This window comes from Antennarius striatus, chromosome 13, assembly GCF_040054535.1.
Source record: "Antennarius striatus isolate MH-2024 chromosome 13, ASM4005453v1, whole genome shotgun sequence".
Lineage (NCBI taxonomy): Eukaryota > Metazoa > Chordata > Actinopteri > Lophiiformes > Antennariidae > Antennarius > Antennarius striatus.
In genome coordinates, this window is record NC_090788.1 from 11471 (window position 1) to 28803 (window position 17333).

The 17333-nt window shown below is 45.0% G+C and overlaps 1 long non-coding RNA gene across 1 annotated transcript; it reads right to left on the reverse strand.

Annotated features, from left to right (window-relative positions):
* Positions 1-14593: 14593 nt before the first annotated feature.
* Positions 14594-16969, reverse strand: LOC137606620 (uncharacterized). Its single transcript, XR_011037882.1, has 3 exons — positions 16629-16969; positions 15678-15783; positions 14594-15130 (listed from the first exon to the last, which is right to left on the reverse strand). It is a non-coding gene; the product is annotated as an uncharacterized lncRNA (long non-coding RNA).
* Positions 16970-17333: the final 364 nt, after the last annotated feature.

Sequence of the window (17333 nt, forward strand, 5' to 3'; positions counted from 1 at the left end):
CCTTTTCAAAATAAATTTTTCTACACAATTTCAAAGAAATAGTCTTAGACCATATTTTCCTTGAGATGAAATGTACATCTAGCACTGAATAGCACTAAAGAGGAAGGAACAGGAAGGCAATTGATCTGGTAGACATTCTTGGAGGTATGGAACCTTCTCTGAGAGGTGACTGGAGTCTTTGACCAGGTTGTTCAACAGAGTTCTAGCGGCTGAGAAGATGCCTGAGGAATGGAGGAAGTTTGCTGGTTCCCATTTTTAGGAACAAAGGTGACGTGATGAGTTGTAGAATCACTAGAAGGATAGAGTTGATGAGTCACACAATGAAGTTCTTGGAACAAATGGTACAGGGTAGAGTTAGGACAGATGGGAGTATTTACGAGTAACAATATGGTTTCATTCCCAGGAAAAGGAGCAACGATGCATTATTTGCCTTGAGAATGTTAATGAGGTACAGAGAAGGTCAGAAGGAGCTCCATGGTGTCTTTGTACATCTAGAGAAAGTTTATGACAGAGAGGAAGTGTGGGACTGCATGAGGAGGTCTGGACTGGCAGAGAAGTCCGTTAGAACAGTACAGGACATGAACGAGGGCAGAAGAACAGGTGAGGTGTGCTGCAGGTGTGAGGGAGGGGTTCGAGGTAGAGGTAGAACTGATCAGGGATCAGATCTGAGCCCCTTCCTGTTTGCAGTGGAGGTAATAGGCTGACATGAAGTTAGACTGGATTACCCATGGACCATGATGTTCACAGATGACACTGATCTGCACAGAGCTGGTGGAGGAACATTTAGAAAGGTGGTGGCATGCGATGGAGAGGAAAACAGCACCTGTGCATTAATGAGTTGAGTGGAGAAGGAAGAATGTTCCTCCACCTGATCCCTGCTTTCACAATGTCATCTGTGAACATGATGGTCCATGAGGTAATCCAGTCCAACTCCATCAGTCAGCCCATCATCACCACTGCAAACAGGAAGGGGCTCAGATCTGATCCCTGATCAGTCCCACCTCTACGTTGAACTCCCTCACACCTGCAGCACACCTCACCTGTTCAGCTGAACTCGTTCATGTCCTGTACTGTTCTAACGGACCTCTGCCACTCCAGACTTCATGCAGGACCCCAGTTCCTCTCTGGGTACCCTGTCATTCTTTCTCGAGATCTACAGACACCATGGAGCTCCTCCTGACCTTCTCTGTACTTCATAAACATCCTCAAGGAAAAGAATGCATCTGTGGTTCTTTTCCTGGAAATTAAACCAAAGTCACCTGTAAATACTCACATCTGTCCTAACTACTTTCTACCACTCGTTACCCACAACTTCATCGTGGGATTCATCAAATGTATCCCTCCATAGTTCCCACAACTCAGCAGATGACCCTTGTTCCTAAAAATGGGAACCAGCACACTCTTCCTCCATTCCTCAGGCATCTTCTCAGCCGCTAAAATTCTGTTGAACAACCTGGTCAAAAACTCCACAGCCACCCAAGAGAAGGTTCCGTACCTCCAGGAATGCCATCCAGACCAACTGCCCTCCCGTTCCTTACTCTTTAGTGCCATTCTACCTTCACACTTGCTGATCACCGCTACTTCCTGGTCCACCACACTTGCATCTTTCACCCTCCTTTTTCTGATTTTCCTCATCTCCTCAGAGTATTCCTTCCATCTACCCAGGACACTGGCACTAGTTGCCACATTTCCATCTCTATTCATCACCCTAACCTGCTGCACGTCCTGCCCATCTCCATCCCTCTGTCCGGCCAACCTGTAGAGACCTTTCAGGTAAGACTCACCGTATATCCAGGAGCCGTGGACCGACCCAACCTACATTGCCTCCACTTCAGAAATGTGGATTTCAGCACCACACATGATCTTGACAGGGTAGAGAATGATAGATGTTAGTTTAGCTATGACTCAGTCTAACATTTTAACAGTCAATCTACATGTACCTGCACGTTTGGGTTGATGGATTTATAGGATGGAGCCTCGATGGGGTGCCATCCATGCAGCCAGTTATGTCGGGAAATCCTAAAAAAAAATTAAACTGAGGTACTGAAGTCTGAGGTTGCAGCACAATGTCAGATATAATTTTAAGTTAATTTAACAGATCTCCACATGACTCACCTGTAATCCTGTGGAACTCCTCCTTGATGGCTCAGACGGGTTTCTGTCCAGGGAAATTGACGACCGCGGTAAAAGCCGTTTTGACGTTGAGTCGCACTCTGATGACCGCTCTAATACAGGAGTCTTACTCGGGTGCATCTCCCACATCATACAAAGACAACTTTATATAATGTGGGAGATCCCAATACCTTTTGGGACGCGAGAGCATGACCGGTTGTTTTTTAGGCTACAAATGTGAGGACATATTAGGCCATGGATGTATGTGATGGATTCGGACATGAAACACCGAATACTGTTCATCACCTCGATCACCTCATCGTCATCATTGTTAGCAGTATCAGCATCATGTTCATCAGCATCTTAATTATTGATACCCTAATCGGCATCCTCATCACCATAATCATTGTTAGGATCATCTTTAAGGCATTCAATTTCATCAGCATTATCAATAGCACATCATCATCACCACCACCACAATCAGAGGGAGGGACACACACACACTTTAGGGTTTTTCTATGAACACAAACCCTCTTGGTTCTTTGGTCTCGGTCTAGAGGTGCGTCTCCAGTGATGAAACAAGTTGTATTACCAACAAAGTTAACTGAACAACGATCAGTTTGCCGTATGTGTCCCTTCACACGATGTGGTAGACAAGGAACAAAGTGTGTATTATCCATGTTTGTGTCAGCAGATGGGCTTTGTGGTCGTTTCCATTTGTTTAATGATAACTCCCAACAACTCCCCCTGTTGAGCTGGCCCAATCGGGTCACCTCACAAAACTTGTGTGGTGATCCAAATGAACATGGCTCTGGCCCCTAAAGGGATTTCACATAAAATCCGTCTCCCAGACAGTGGAGTGTGGATGTAGCACTGTGTTTAGAGCTGGAACCAATGGAAGCCAACCTTCCCATGAGCCCTAGGGGTTAGGGTTCTAACCCTAACACTAGGGACCTGTAGGCATGCCATTAGTACCACAAGCAGTACAGGGGGGAGGCCGAGTGACGGTCGCGCCGCAAATTTGGTTGTAGGGGGGACACCGCCTCGTTCAAGGGCTCCTCGGCAGTGACCGGGAGGTGAGCAGACACCTCCCACTCTGAAACTGGCTGGTGGGAGCGGGACTCGAACCGCCAATGTCTGACCGCAAGGCGTCTGCTCCACAACGGAGACACTGCTGCCCCAAAAGAGAAGCTCCATGGTGTCTTTGTGGATCTAGAGAAAGTCTATGACAGAGAGGAAGTGTGGGACTACATGAGGAGGTCTGGACTGGCAGAGAAGTCCGTTAGAACAGTACAGGACATGAACGAGGGCAGCAGAACAGGTGAGGTGTGCTGCAGGTGTGACAGGAGTTCGAGGTAGAGGTGGGACTGATCACGAATCAGATCTGAGCCCCTTCCTGTTTTCAGTGGAGGTAATAGGCTGACATGAAGTTAGACTGGATTCCCCATGGACCATGATGTTCACAGATGACACTGATCTGCACGGAGCAGGTGGAGGAACATTTAGAAAGGTGGTGGCATGCAATGGAGAGGAAAACAGCACCTGTGCATAAATGAGTGGAGAAGGAAGAATGTTCCTCCACCTGATCCCTGCTTTCACAATGTCATCTGTGAACATGATGGTCCATGAGGTAATCCAGTCCAACTCCATCAGTCAGCCCATCATCACCACTGCAAACAGGAAGGGGCTCAGATCTGATCCCTGATCAGTCCCACCTCTACGTTGAACTCCCTCACACCTGCAGCACACCTCACCTGTTCAGCTGAACTCGTTCATGTCCTGTACTGTTCTAACGGACCTCTGCCACTCCAGACTTCATGCAGGACCCCAGTTCCTCTCTGGGTACCCAGTCAATCTTTCTCTAGATCCACAGACACCATGGAGCTCCTCCTGACCTTCTCTGTACTTCATTAACATCCTCAAGGAAAAGAATGCATCTGTGGTTCTTTTCCTGGAAATTAAACCAAAGTCGCCTGTAAATACTCACATCTGTCCTAACTACCTTCTACCACTCGTTACCCACAACTTCATCGTGGGATTCATCAAATTTATTCCGCCATCGTTCCGACAACTCAGCAGATGACCCTTGTTCCTAAAAATGCATGTCCTTCCCATCTCCATCCCTCTGTCCGGCCAACCTAGACCTTTCAAGAAAGACTCACCGTATATCCAGGAGCCGTGGACCGACCCAACCTACATTGCCTCCACTTCAGAAATGTGGATTTCAGCACCACACATGATCTTGACAGGGCAGAGAAGACAGATGTTAGTTTAGCTATGACTCAGTCTAACATTTTAACAGTCAATCTACATGTACCTGTACGTTTGGGTTGATGGATTTATAGGATGGAGCCTCGATGGGGTGCCATCCATGCAGCCAGTTATGTCGGGAAATCCTAAAAAAAAATTAAACTGAGGTACTGAAGTCTGAGGTTGCAGCACAATGTCAGATATAATTTTAAGTTAATTTAACAGATCTCCACATGACTCACCTGTAATCCTGTGGAACTCCTCCTTGATGGCTCAGACGGGTTTCTGTCCAGGGAAATGGACGACCGCGGTAAAAGCCGTTTTGACGTTGAGTCACACTCTGATGACCGCTCTGATACCAAAGTCTTACTCAGGTGCATCTCCCACATCATACAAAGACAACTTTATATAATGTGGGAGATCCCAATACCTGTTGGGACGCGAGAGCATGACCGGTTGTTTTTTAGGCTACAAATGTGAGGACATATTAGGCCATGGATGTATGTGATGGATTCGGACATGAAACACCGAATACTGTTCATCACCTCAATCACCTCATCGTCATCATTGTTAGCAGTATCAGCATCATCTTCATCAGCATCTTAATTATTGATACCCTAATCGGCATCCTCATCACCATAATCATTGTTAGTATCATCTTTGAGGCATTCAATTTCTTCAGCATTATCAATAGCACATCATCATCATCACCACAATCAGAAAAACCCTAAAGTGTGTGTGTGTGTTAGGGTTCTGCTTCACAATGATAGGAAGATCCGACATCGAAGGATCAGTCATGGTGTGTGTGTGTGTGTGTGTCCCTCCCTCTATGAACACAAACCCTCTTGGTTCTTTGGTCTCAGTCTAGAGGTGCGTCTCCAGTGATGAAACAAGTTGTAGTACCAACAAAGTTAACTGAACAACGATCAGTTTGCCGTATGTGTCCCTTCACACGATGTGGTAGACAAGGAACAAAGTGTGAATTATCCATGTTTGTGTCAGCAGATGGGCTTTGTGGTCGTTTCCATTTGTTTAATGATAACTCCCAACAACTCCCCCTGTTGAGCTGGCCCAATCGGGTCACCTCACAAAACTTGTGTGGTGATCCAAATGAACATGGCTCTGGCCCCTAAAGGGATTTCACATAAAATCCGTCTCCCAGACAGTGGAGTGTGGATGTAGCACTGTGTTTAGAGCTGGAACCAATGGAAGCCAACCTTCCCATGAGCCCTAGGGGTTAGGGTTCTAACCCTAACACTAGGGACCTGTAGGCATGCCATTAGTACCACAAGCAGTACAGGGGGGAGGCCGAGTGACGGTCGCGCCGCAAATTTGGTTGTAGGGGGGACACCGCCTCGTTCAAGGGCTCCTCGGCAGTGACCGGGAGGTGAGCAGACACCTCCCACTCTGAAACTGGCTAGTGGAAGCGGGACTCGAACCGCCAATGTCTGACCACAAGGCGTCCGCTCTACCACGGAGACACTGCTGCCCCAAAAGAGAAGCTCCATGGTGTCTTTGTAGATCTAGAGAAAGTTTATGACAGAGAGGAAGTGTGGGACTACATGAGGAGGTCTGGACTGGCAGAGAAGTCCGTTAGAACAGTACAGGACATGAACGAGGGCAGCAGAACAGGTGAGGTGTGCTGCAGGTGTGAGGGAGGGGTTCGAGGTAGAGGTGGGACTGATCACGAATCAGATCTGAGCCCCTTCCTGTTTGCAGTGGAGGTAATAGGCTGACATGAAGTTAGACTGGATTCCCCATGGACCATGATGTTCACAGATGACACTGATCTGCACGGAGCAGGTGGAGGAACATTTAGAAAGGTGGTGGCATGCGATGGAGAGGAAAACAGCACCTGTGCATTAATGAGTGGAGTGGAGAAGGAAGAATGTTCCTCCACCTGATCCCTGCTTTCACAATGTCATCTGTGAACATGATGGTCCATGAGGTAATCCAGTCCAACTCCATCAGTCAGCCCATCATCACCACTGCAAACAGGAAGGGGCTCAGATCTGATCCCTGATCAGTCCCTGCTCTACGTTGAACTCCCTCACACCTGCAGCACACCTCACCTGTTCAGCTGAACTCGTTCATGTCCTGTACTGTTCTAACGGACCTCTGCCACTCCAGACTTCATGCAGGACCCCAGTTCCTCTCTGGGTACCCTGTCATTCTTTCTCTAGATCTACAGACACCATGGAGCTCCTCCTGACCTTCTCTCTACTTCATTAACATCAAGACAAATAACGCATCTGTGGTTCTTACCCTCTTAGCCAACCCTTCTTTTAAAGTGACCCCTACTCAGTTTGTCTTCCCATTAACACCACAGTAAATCTGAATCCTGTTCTTCAGATTCTAGACCTACTGCCTTTCCACCTGCTCTCCTGCACACAGTGATGCTGGTTAGTTCTAAACCTGGTTCCTTTAAAATCCATAGTTAGCTGGGTTCAAAAACTAGTCATTTTAAAATCTAGTCCACAACCTAGTTTTTCAGAATTAGAGTCTTCATAATTAAGATAGTGTAAACAAAAAAATGTATTCCTATTCTTTGACTACTGATTTTTCATTAAAATGTTTATCTAAACTTAACATGTTTTTAATTGGATTGATAATTTTTATGATCCTTTTTGTAACTAAACAATTTCACTTTGAGATTCTGATTCATCGGTGCACTCTTCCCTCTCTGCCCCCCTCCCGAACTAACCAGTCCCTACCCCCAACCTCTAACAATAATTAAATAGACAAAACTAAATACACAACTTTAGACCAATAAAACTCTAGATCAGGTGAAACCAACAGTTCATTAGCTGTAGTACTCATTTTAACCACTCGAGAGAGACAAAGGACCATCGAGCCAAACCTGAGCTCCAGTCAGCAAAGACCAAATGACAAAAAGAAATGTTTCATGAACAGCTGAAGGAAAACTAAATGTTTACATAAAACTATAGAAAGTTGAAATGGTGCTCAAATTGCACAATGACCCACTCGTTACACATTTATGCAAGTAAATGCTTTTTAGTTCTTGTCATTTCATAGTTAAAATAGACTTTGTCAACCTTTACACGTTCACTGTGGACACCAAAGACTTTCATTGTGAAGTACATAGTGTCGCGCACTTACTGTGATGCTTTGTGGGCGGAGTGATACGGGACAGTGTGATGAGACCGGACACCGGCATGGCTGAGAGTGTAACGTGTGTGAATGACAGTGAATAAAGTGTCGCTCCTGAGGCCAACGATGAGTCTACGAGCATCTGTCATCTAAGGCAAGTTATGTGGTCACCAACAACACATTGTACAGGTAAACCGGTTTCTTTACACAACACACACTTTACATCTTGAATCTTTTTAGATTAACTGTTAAACTATTCTGGTGTGTTTTCTTAACACTAATCTATCAGTCAGTTCACTTCAATGCAGTCACGTCAGGTGACGTCACATTTAACACGACTTGGTATTATAATCAATAACCAGCAGCAGTATCAATAACCAGCAGCAGTATCAATAACCAGCAGCATTATCATCAATAACCAGCAGCATTATCATCAATAACCAGCAGCAGTATCATCAATAACCAGCAGCAGTATCATCAATAACCAGCAGCAGTATCATCAATAACCAGCAGCATCATCATCAATAATCGTCATCAGGGTGAAGGCCTCATGCGGTGGGCGGAGCTCCCCTTGTGGAACCAGGTGTCTCTGGATGATGACGCGTCTCATCGCTGTGACTCCAGCCGTTTAGATTTTTGCTCTTTTAGGTTTTTAATTAAAGTGACGTCATTGAAATCAAAGCCTGTCTGATTTTAAGTTTCAAACAAATAATTTCACGTTTCAGTCCGACCAACAACCGGTGTCTGCAGGCCTACGTCACCCCAGGTCCAGCTCGGTACCGGACCTGTGGGCCGGTAGGTTAACGTGAGCACCGCCACACAGCTGGTGGCCACTGGTTCCGCCCCCCCATGAGCCAACACCCCCATCAGGAGGGACTCACCTGCTGCTGGAGGCTCCTCCCAGAGGAAGCCGCTCAGGGGCTTCCTCTGGCCGCCCCGGACCGGGACTGTGGGGGTGACGTCCTGCAGCTCCATCAGCCAGCTTTACACACACCTGCTGGTGGAGCCGGTCTGGCCCAACTTGTCCTTTAAGGTCTCTGCGTTGTGTAGTAAGGACCCTGGACGTGATGGTTTGAGCCCAGCTGGCGTATTTATTCTGCACAAATGAAGAGACACGGTCACAAATTGCGCACACAAAGCGGGACAGAGCGCAGCAACCTGCAGCACAGGAAATGTCATCAAAACAATTGCAGCGGTTGTCCTGAATTTTTCCCGCGAAATACACATTCTCTAAACATTGACCAAACACTTCACTCGGGACAAAAACTCGATAGTATCAAACCCAATTCTTACTTTCTAACAATTTAACTTCATTCGTACAACTTTTTATACCACATGCAACGCGGGAGCACTTCACAAACTGACCTTCCTCCATCGCCACAACGGGACTGAGGAAAGGCACAGCCGCGGGTTAACGCCAGCTTTACGCACAGCTGCTGGCTACACCGGGTCGCTGCTGCTTGAATCTTAACTCGTCCTGAAGCGAAGCTTCCAGAGCCGTGGAGGAGAAACCCGCGTTAACGCTGACCTGAAGGCGCTGAACCAAACTCTGCGTGCCGACTAACATCACCTGTGTTGGAGACGTCAAATCTGACATAAAACCATCCCATCAGCCAATCCACGCTGATCAATCAGCCAATCCACGCCCACCCATCAGCCAATCATCGTGGTCACGCGGCTCCTGCTGCAGCTGGTCATCATTAGTCTGATTTCCTTGAATCCACCGACGCAGCGCACATGCGCAGTAGAAGTTGTTCACGCCCAACATGAACTGTTATTAGACAAGTTGTGTTTCTGATGATTCATTTTATTCTTGAACAATTACAACGCTCTCACCTGAAAACGTGAATAAAACCCAAAGCTGAACATTTCAGAAGAATCACAGCGAACATGAAGGAGAACAGGAACCAGAACCAGAAACCAGATTTAATATTTAACACAAGTCCTAACACCAGTGATCCTGGTATCATCATCATCATCACCGGCATCATCATCACCATTAGCATCAGCAGCAGCATCGTTAGCAGCACCTAATCCATAACTGATTAAAAAAGCAAACTATTAAAACTTCATCAGGTGAACCAGACCAATAGCTCTTAGCGGTAGTACCCGTTTTAACTACTGGAGGGAGACGCAGAACCAGGATCAGGATCAGAATCAGAATCAGAAAAGGTTTTATTGCCAAGTACAGTAAAAGTTACTGTCGAGGAACCTGACGCGGTGTCGGTGCATAGAAAGGCGGAAGAGAATAGTAGTGAGTGAACCAGGACCCAAACCTGAGCTCCAGTCAGCAAAGACCAAATGACAAAGAGAAATATTTCCTACAAACCTGAAGGAAAACTAGATGTTCACATAAAATGCTGTAAAAAGCTAAAATAATTCACCATTGACACAATGACCTCGATGTTGTACATTTATATAAATAAATGCCTTTTTATTGTCATCGTTTGTGAACAATAAACGGGACTAGACCAACAGCCTCAATGTGCTGTACAGAAGGGTCAGAGCAGACTATCTGCTCAGGAGGCTGAGGTCTTTTTTGGGGGGGGGGGGGGGGCACTTGTGAAGACCTTACTTGACACCGTGGTGGCCTTGGCTATTTTCCATGGGGGGTTTGCAGAGGAGCAGCATCACTGCAGCGACAGGAGGAGACTGGACAGGCTGATCAGGAAGGCTGTGTCCCAGGATGCCCCCGGGACACGGGGGCGGGAGGGGGACGATGGGCAACCTGTCATGGATGTTGATGTGTGGCTCAACATCACAGGACGGGACGGGACGGGACGGGACGGGACGGGACGGACGGACGGACGGACGGACGGACGGACGGACGGACGGACGGACTGACTGACTGACTGACTGACTGACTGACTGACTGACTGACTGACTGACTGACTGACTGACTGACTGACTGACTGACTGACTGACTGACTGACTGACTGACTGACTGCTCATCAGCGGTACTACACATTTTCACCACTCGAGACCAAATGACAGAAAAGCTCAATGTTTCATGAAAACATGAAGGAAACTACATTTTCTGATAAAACTTTAAGAACTTCTAGGTCCACGATTTGCACAATTAGCCATATGTTCCACACTTATGTAAATAATTAACTATGAAATGACCAATAACATTTAACAGAAGTGTAAACGTTGAAAAGGAATACATTCTTCATACATTCACCGTGGACACCAAGGACTTTCATTATACAGGGAAACTGATTTCTGTACACAGCAAACACTTAAAAGCTTATCTACAAAAATTAAAGATGTAATGTGTTTGTCAGGAAAACAACAGAACAGCTTACCAGTCAGTTCACCTCATCAATACAGTCAATACAGTCAGGTGACGTCACATTAAATACAACTTAGTATTATCAGACAATTCACACACAGATCAGTCTGCATTATCATAAATAAACAAAAACAGCAGCATCAAGATCATCATCATCATCATCAATAACCAGCATCAGCATCATCAATAAACAACAGCAGCAGCAGCAGCAGCATCAACATCATCATCATCATCAATAACCAGCATCAGCATCATCAATAAACAACAGCATCATCATCATCATCAACATCATCATCAATAACCAGCATCAGCATCAGCATCATCAATAAACAACAGCAGCAGCATCATCATCAACATCATCATCATCATCATCATCATCAATAACCAGCATCAGCATCATCAATAAACAATAGCAGCATCAATTATCATGATTATCATCATCATCAAAAACAATCATCATCATCAATAACCATCATCATCATCATCAGGGTGAAGGCCTCATGCGGTGGGCGGAGCTCCCCTTGTGGAACCAGGTGTCTCTGGATGATGACGCATCTCATCGCTGTGACTCCAGCCGTTTACATTTTTGCTCTTTTAGGTTTTTAATTAAAGTGACGTCATTGAAATCAAAGCTGGTCTGATTTTAAGTTTCAAACAAATAATTTCACACCGGAGCGCGCTCACGTTTCAGTCCGACCAACAACCGGTGTCTGCAGGCCTACGTCACCCCAGGTCCAGCTCGGTACCGGACCTGAGGGCCCGGTAGGTTAACGTGAGCACCGCCACACAGCTGGTGGCCACTGGTTCCTGTCCGACCACCGCTCTGGGACCCCCCCCCCCATGAGCCAACACCCCCATCAGGAGGGACTTACCTGCTGCTGGAGGCTCCTCCCAGAGGAAGCCGCTCAGGGGTTTCCTCTGGCCGCCCCGGACCAGGACTGTGGGGGTGACGTCCTGCAGCTCCATCAGCCAGCTTTACACACACCTGCTGGTGTAGCCGGTCTGGCCCAACTTGTCCTTTAAGGTCTCTGCGTTGTGTAATAAGGACCCTGGACGTGATGGTTTGAGCCCAGCTGGCGTATTTATTCTGCACAAATGAAGAGACACGGTCACAAATTGCGCACACAAAGCGGGACAGAGCGCAGCAACCTGCAGCACAGGAAATGTCATCAAAACAATTGCCGCGGTTGTCCTGAATTTTTCCCGCGAAATACACATTCTCTAAACATTGACCAAACACTTCACTCGGGACAAAAACTCGATAGTATCAAACCCAATTCTTACTTTCTAACACTTTATCTTCGTTCATACAACTTTTTATACCACATGCAACGCAGGAGCACTTCACAAACTCACCTTCCTCCGTCATCTCCAGAATGGGACTGAGGAAAGGGCGCGCGACGGAAGTGACGTCACGGGTCGAAGGTAACGGAGACACCAAAAGAACAACTTCAAAATAAAATGCAAAACACTCGTTTAAACAAAAGAATGAAGATTACAAAAAATAAGGAACGGAAGACTTTTGGTAGGATAAAATATGTTTTCCATCTGCAAAACAAGAATTAAATAGACAAAACTAAGATGCACAACTTTAGATCAATAAAACTCTAGATCAGGTGAAACTAACAGTTCATTAGCTGTAGTACTCATTTTAACCACTCGAGGGAGACAAAGTACCATTATGCATATTCAAAATTGATGTCAAAACATTAAAAACTTTTCACCAGTTTTTGGTCGTACTTTTCTGGTGAAATTGAATCAAATACATTTCCTCTTAGATTGATGCTTTTATTTTGAGCTACCACCGGAAATGAATGCATATCCGTGACACTGCCTTCCTGTGTCAGTAGCCGTATTAGCTTTAAACCAAAACGAACACAAAGACAAAGACATAAACCCACAAAAAACACAAAAACCTTTAAAAGAGAGAAAATTCAAACAAAATAACACATTCGTGCTTCGTATTTGACAAACTATTCCTTGGAAAACTACACAACAAACTTAATTTCGAAAGACACGTCAATACTGTCAAATCGTCTTGAAGGATCTGTAGTTGTGAAGCCCTCCTCTGGACGTAATGGGTTACTACAACAACATTAAAATAAAGTTACACGTTGCTAGATCGTCAATAGCTTCCGGTTGGGACTACCAAAATACTTTAAATTTGCGGAAATATTACGTGTTTGTCCCCATTTTTTTTCAAATATTACAAACAATGCATTCTTCTCTTTGGTTTTGACCAGGAAATTTAAACCACAACTTTAACACTTGTACACAAGAACCTAATAGATTTTGACAATTAAAGAATTTCTTCACTTCAAACTGCCTACAAGTCTTAATTTGCACGGTAATAATCGTTCAAAAATGATGTCAAAACATTAAAAACTTTTCACCAGTTTTTGGTCGTACTTTTCTCCTGAAATTGAATCAAATACATTTCCTCTTAGATTGATGCTTTTATTTTGAGCTACCACCGGAAATGAATGCATTTCCGTGACACTGCCTTCCTCTTGTCAGTAGCCGCATTAGCTTTAAAGGTCCCATATTATGTATTTTTAACTTAATGTCATTCAGCTGCCAGATGTCCAACTAGACTGTATTCCAAATATTTTGACCTAAAGTGATCTGTGGTCCTAAATATCAGGTTTTCAAAATCGCTCATCTGAGCTACTCACAAAACGCTTCATTTCAGGCCTCCGGCTGCAGTATGTTAATGAGCTCCGCTGGTCAACGCCTCTTTCACCTGGGCCACGCCCCTCTGAAGTAGAGCGTTAGGCTAACGGGACACTGACCGGCGTTACGTTTGTTATCATTATGGCGTTTGGAGGACCCATCGTGTCCTAACCCTAACCCTAACCCGTACATTCATGACCCTGAGTCGGACCCAGAAGCTCCTAAAGAAACACCGACTGTGCGGCTGCAGCAGGACGTTTCTGAATGGTTAGTAATGGTTTTGTTGTGTAACCTATGTCATCACAGGACGTTAGCATCGTCGGGTAGCTACTTTTGTTTCTACTCCCGCCTCTCATCACACAGTAATAATGTCACATGTCTTATTATGTATTTTGTATATGTACAGATGTGTTGACTGCTAAAAAGTTGCTGTATTTCTATAAGTGACAGTAAAGTCTGATGGTGGTTCTGATAGTTATTACCATGTGGCTAATGCTAGCTTCTGCTCACGGCTAAGTGACTTTATTTTTCTATCATATTGATTTAACCCGTTACTAAGCTGCTAAATATTTGAGGCAGTCCTCTGTGACAAGACACACGGAGCTGACACCTGCTACCATCACACCAGGTTAATGGTGAAATGATGTAACCATATTGCAGTGATGCCTTTATCTGCTCTATTTTGAGGTGTCTTAACCTGTTGTACAAGTGTCCCTGTGGACACTGAATGTTTGCCAACAGAAGCAGAAAACAACTGCTGTTTGGAGATACAAGTAGCAAGCTCACAGCTAAACCACAAAGTTATGTCTCTACGGTATTCGGATACTTTTACAACTGTAAATTCCAATGACCTTTACCATGTTTTTCACTGAAGGTTAGGAGCCGTCTGCAGGAGGTTGAAGTTCCGTGCATGACTCAACATCCTGGGTTCCAGCCTGTGTGCCTAAACGTGTACACCCTACAAACGGCCGGTCACGTACTGAGGGCCGAGTGTGGCCCTTCACGTCTGAGACCAATACATGGGTAAGTCGTTCTTTGAAAAATGTCGGAATAAAAACTGGTTGTCTTATTTTGCTTCATTAGGCATTCCTTCATTAATGCAGTAACATGACATATATAGGTACAACAAAGTCTAATGTATTGTATTTGCGACACCTTGATTTTTAACTTATTAATAGACATGTTGAACATCTTTTGGTATTCACAATCCATTTCTGTTGACATATACAAACATTTATTTACATAAAACAAGACATCCAATAATAATAATAATGAGAACACAGAGCCATCCTGTCAGGAAACAACAACAGTTGTAATACTCAGGATTGAAAACATTGTGAAATAAATAATTTTGTGTCCTTCTTCTGTAGACGGTGCAGACATCTGGCCTATCGCCCCTTTGTTGGCTGGTGCTGGGGCTACTTAGGGTGCAGAATCCGGGTCATCATTCCAACCTGTGTGGTCCTTCACATACGCCAGGAGTTTCCTGAAGACGAAGGCCACAACGCTGGATTTAGACCGAGTCTTGGTTGAACCAGGTCATGTAGCTGGCAATGACCTCCTCCTTGTCAGGACGCTCACACTGGGCAGACAGATTCTCGGGGAGAGGAATGGACATCTCAGTTGTGTATGGCATGGAGTCCGCCAAGACTTTGTCACATATGAGGTCCAACATGTCAGCTACAAAACCTGTTCAATAAAACACAAAGATAGATCTTTACTGTTATTGATATTGTTTGATTCATTTCTTTGTTTAGAACAATTGTGTTCAAAATACATCCTGGTACTTGCTACTAATTTATTTATTTGTATGGTTACTTTTTACTGTGTTTTGTTGTGAGTAATTACCAACAGAATTTCAAAACATGTTTGTTTGAAATATTAAAATATTGCAACACTAACAGAATGTTGTCTCTGTCTTGTGAGGTTCGACTCTGCATTGTCCCTTCAAAGCCTTTGGAAAGTGGATCTTGTAGAGGGGTACACCAAACGTAACGAAATAAGGAGCCAAAACAATACGTGACATACATGAATCTGTCTCAAAAAAAATTTATACTAAAGTCTTCACTTCACCTACTGTCTTGCTGGAAAATTCTAATACACAACACTATTATTTTTTACTGAACTACTATCAACACATGTGCATTCACTAACACCTATAGACAACTATATTTGGAAAATTAGTGTATTTAACCAATTTTATTAAAACATTGTATGGAATATGACTTGTACATACCTTTACTTCAATAGTGGGAATGAAGAGTCCTGCAGGACAGCTGTGTACCAACAGTATGGGTGTCCACTGGGTCAGTTTGGCCCCCCACGTCCCTTCAAGCTGTGGGCTGAAAGGATGCACAAGGAAGAGGGACACTAATATCAGGACACCAATGTTCTGATTCTGGATAAGGAGGACAGACCTATGAGCGTTGTTGCTATGACGACCAGCAAACAATCGACTCTAACGCGTGCGCGCGCACACACACAATACGAAACAAAGCACAACTCCCTACTTAGCCTAGCATTAGCTGACTTTATTTATGCTGACAGGTAATAGGAAAGAAAATATGAGACCAGCTTACTGCGTTTTAGTTTTATACTGTAGGTCCGGCACGCACACACGTGATCGGGCGTGCGTGCACACACACGCAATACACAAACGCGAAACAGAGGCAACTTCCCTACATAGCCTAGCATAGCATGACTTCATTCAGGCTAACAAACAATAAGAAAATATGAACCAACTTACGTGTGTTTTAGTTTTATACTGTAGGCCAGCACGCACACACGTGTGGGAGTGCACGCACACACGCAATACGCAAACGCGAAACAAAGGAGACCTCCCTACATAGCCTAGCTTAGCATGACTTCATTCATGCTAACCGACAAAAAGAAAACAGATCAAATGTGAGCCCAACTCTGGTGCGTTGTACCTACAGTAGGTACTGTAGGTTTAGCACACACACGTTTTACCTACAGTAGGTACTGTAGGTTTAGCACACACACGTTGTACCTACAGTAGGTACTGTAGGTTTAGCACACACACGTTGTACCTACAGTAGGTACTGTAGGTTCAGCACACACACGTTGGAGCCACACACCAAACAAAGCAGCACCACCTAATTAGCCACATAGCACTGATCACCCATGCTAACAGACAACTGCTAAAGATAAATGTGGTGAGACTAACCTTAACCAGGGTGCAGGTCCTTGGTCCAGGGTGCAGGTCCTTGGTCCTTGGTCCAGGGTGCAGGTCCTTGGTCCCTATGGTGGGGAGTGATCCTTGAATGAGGACCAGTCTCAGACAAAGCCCCGTCTGGACTGACCCTCTCTGCTAACACAGGCTGGAGTGAAGTGGTTCACACACAAACTAACGAGCAGGAGATGTAGCTGCACAGAGACATTAAACATGAAATGTAACCACGGTCTGTTCTGTTCTCCATTGATGGGATTAAAAATAAACGCTGGTGTTGATTTGTACCATCAACACCTGAACAACTATCATGTCTCCCTCTGACGGACGCCATGTCAACAGACTGCTGCCTCACGTCTGACACACAGAACTCCGACTTGGGGATGGCCACGCCCTTGGGCGTGTCAACCAGTCCATATCGTCCACGCCCCTGAGCATGTCCACCAATCCGTATCGTCCAATACTCTGTCCAATAGCACAGAGTGCAAAGTCTGAGGTCAAGGATGCCTATTCTAGCGCTTTATGGTCGAATGGAGTCGTTCAGAGCCATGACTTCCTAAAAGTCCAAATATCTAATGATGCAGGAAGTGTTTGTTTACCAGATTCTAGGAGTTGGTCGGGTTAGGGAGGACCACTATGTATATGTAGAGACCTGAAATAGTGTGATTTTCATAATAGGGCCCCTTTAAAACAATGTAGTGA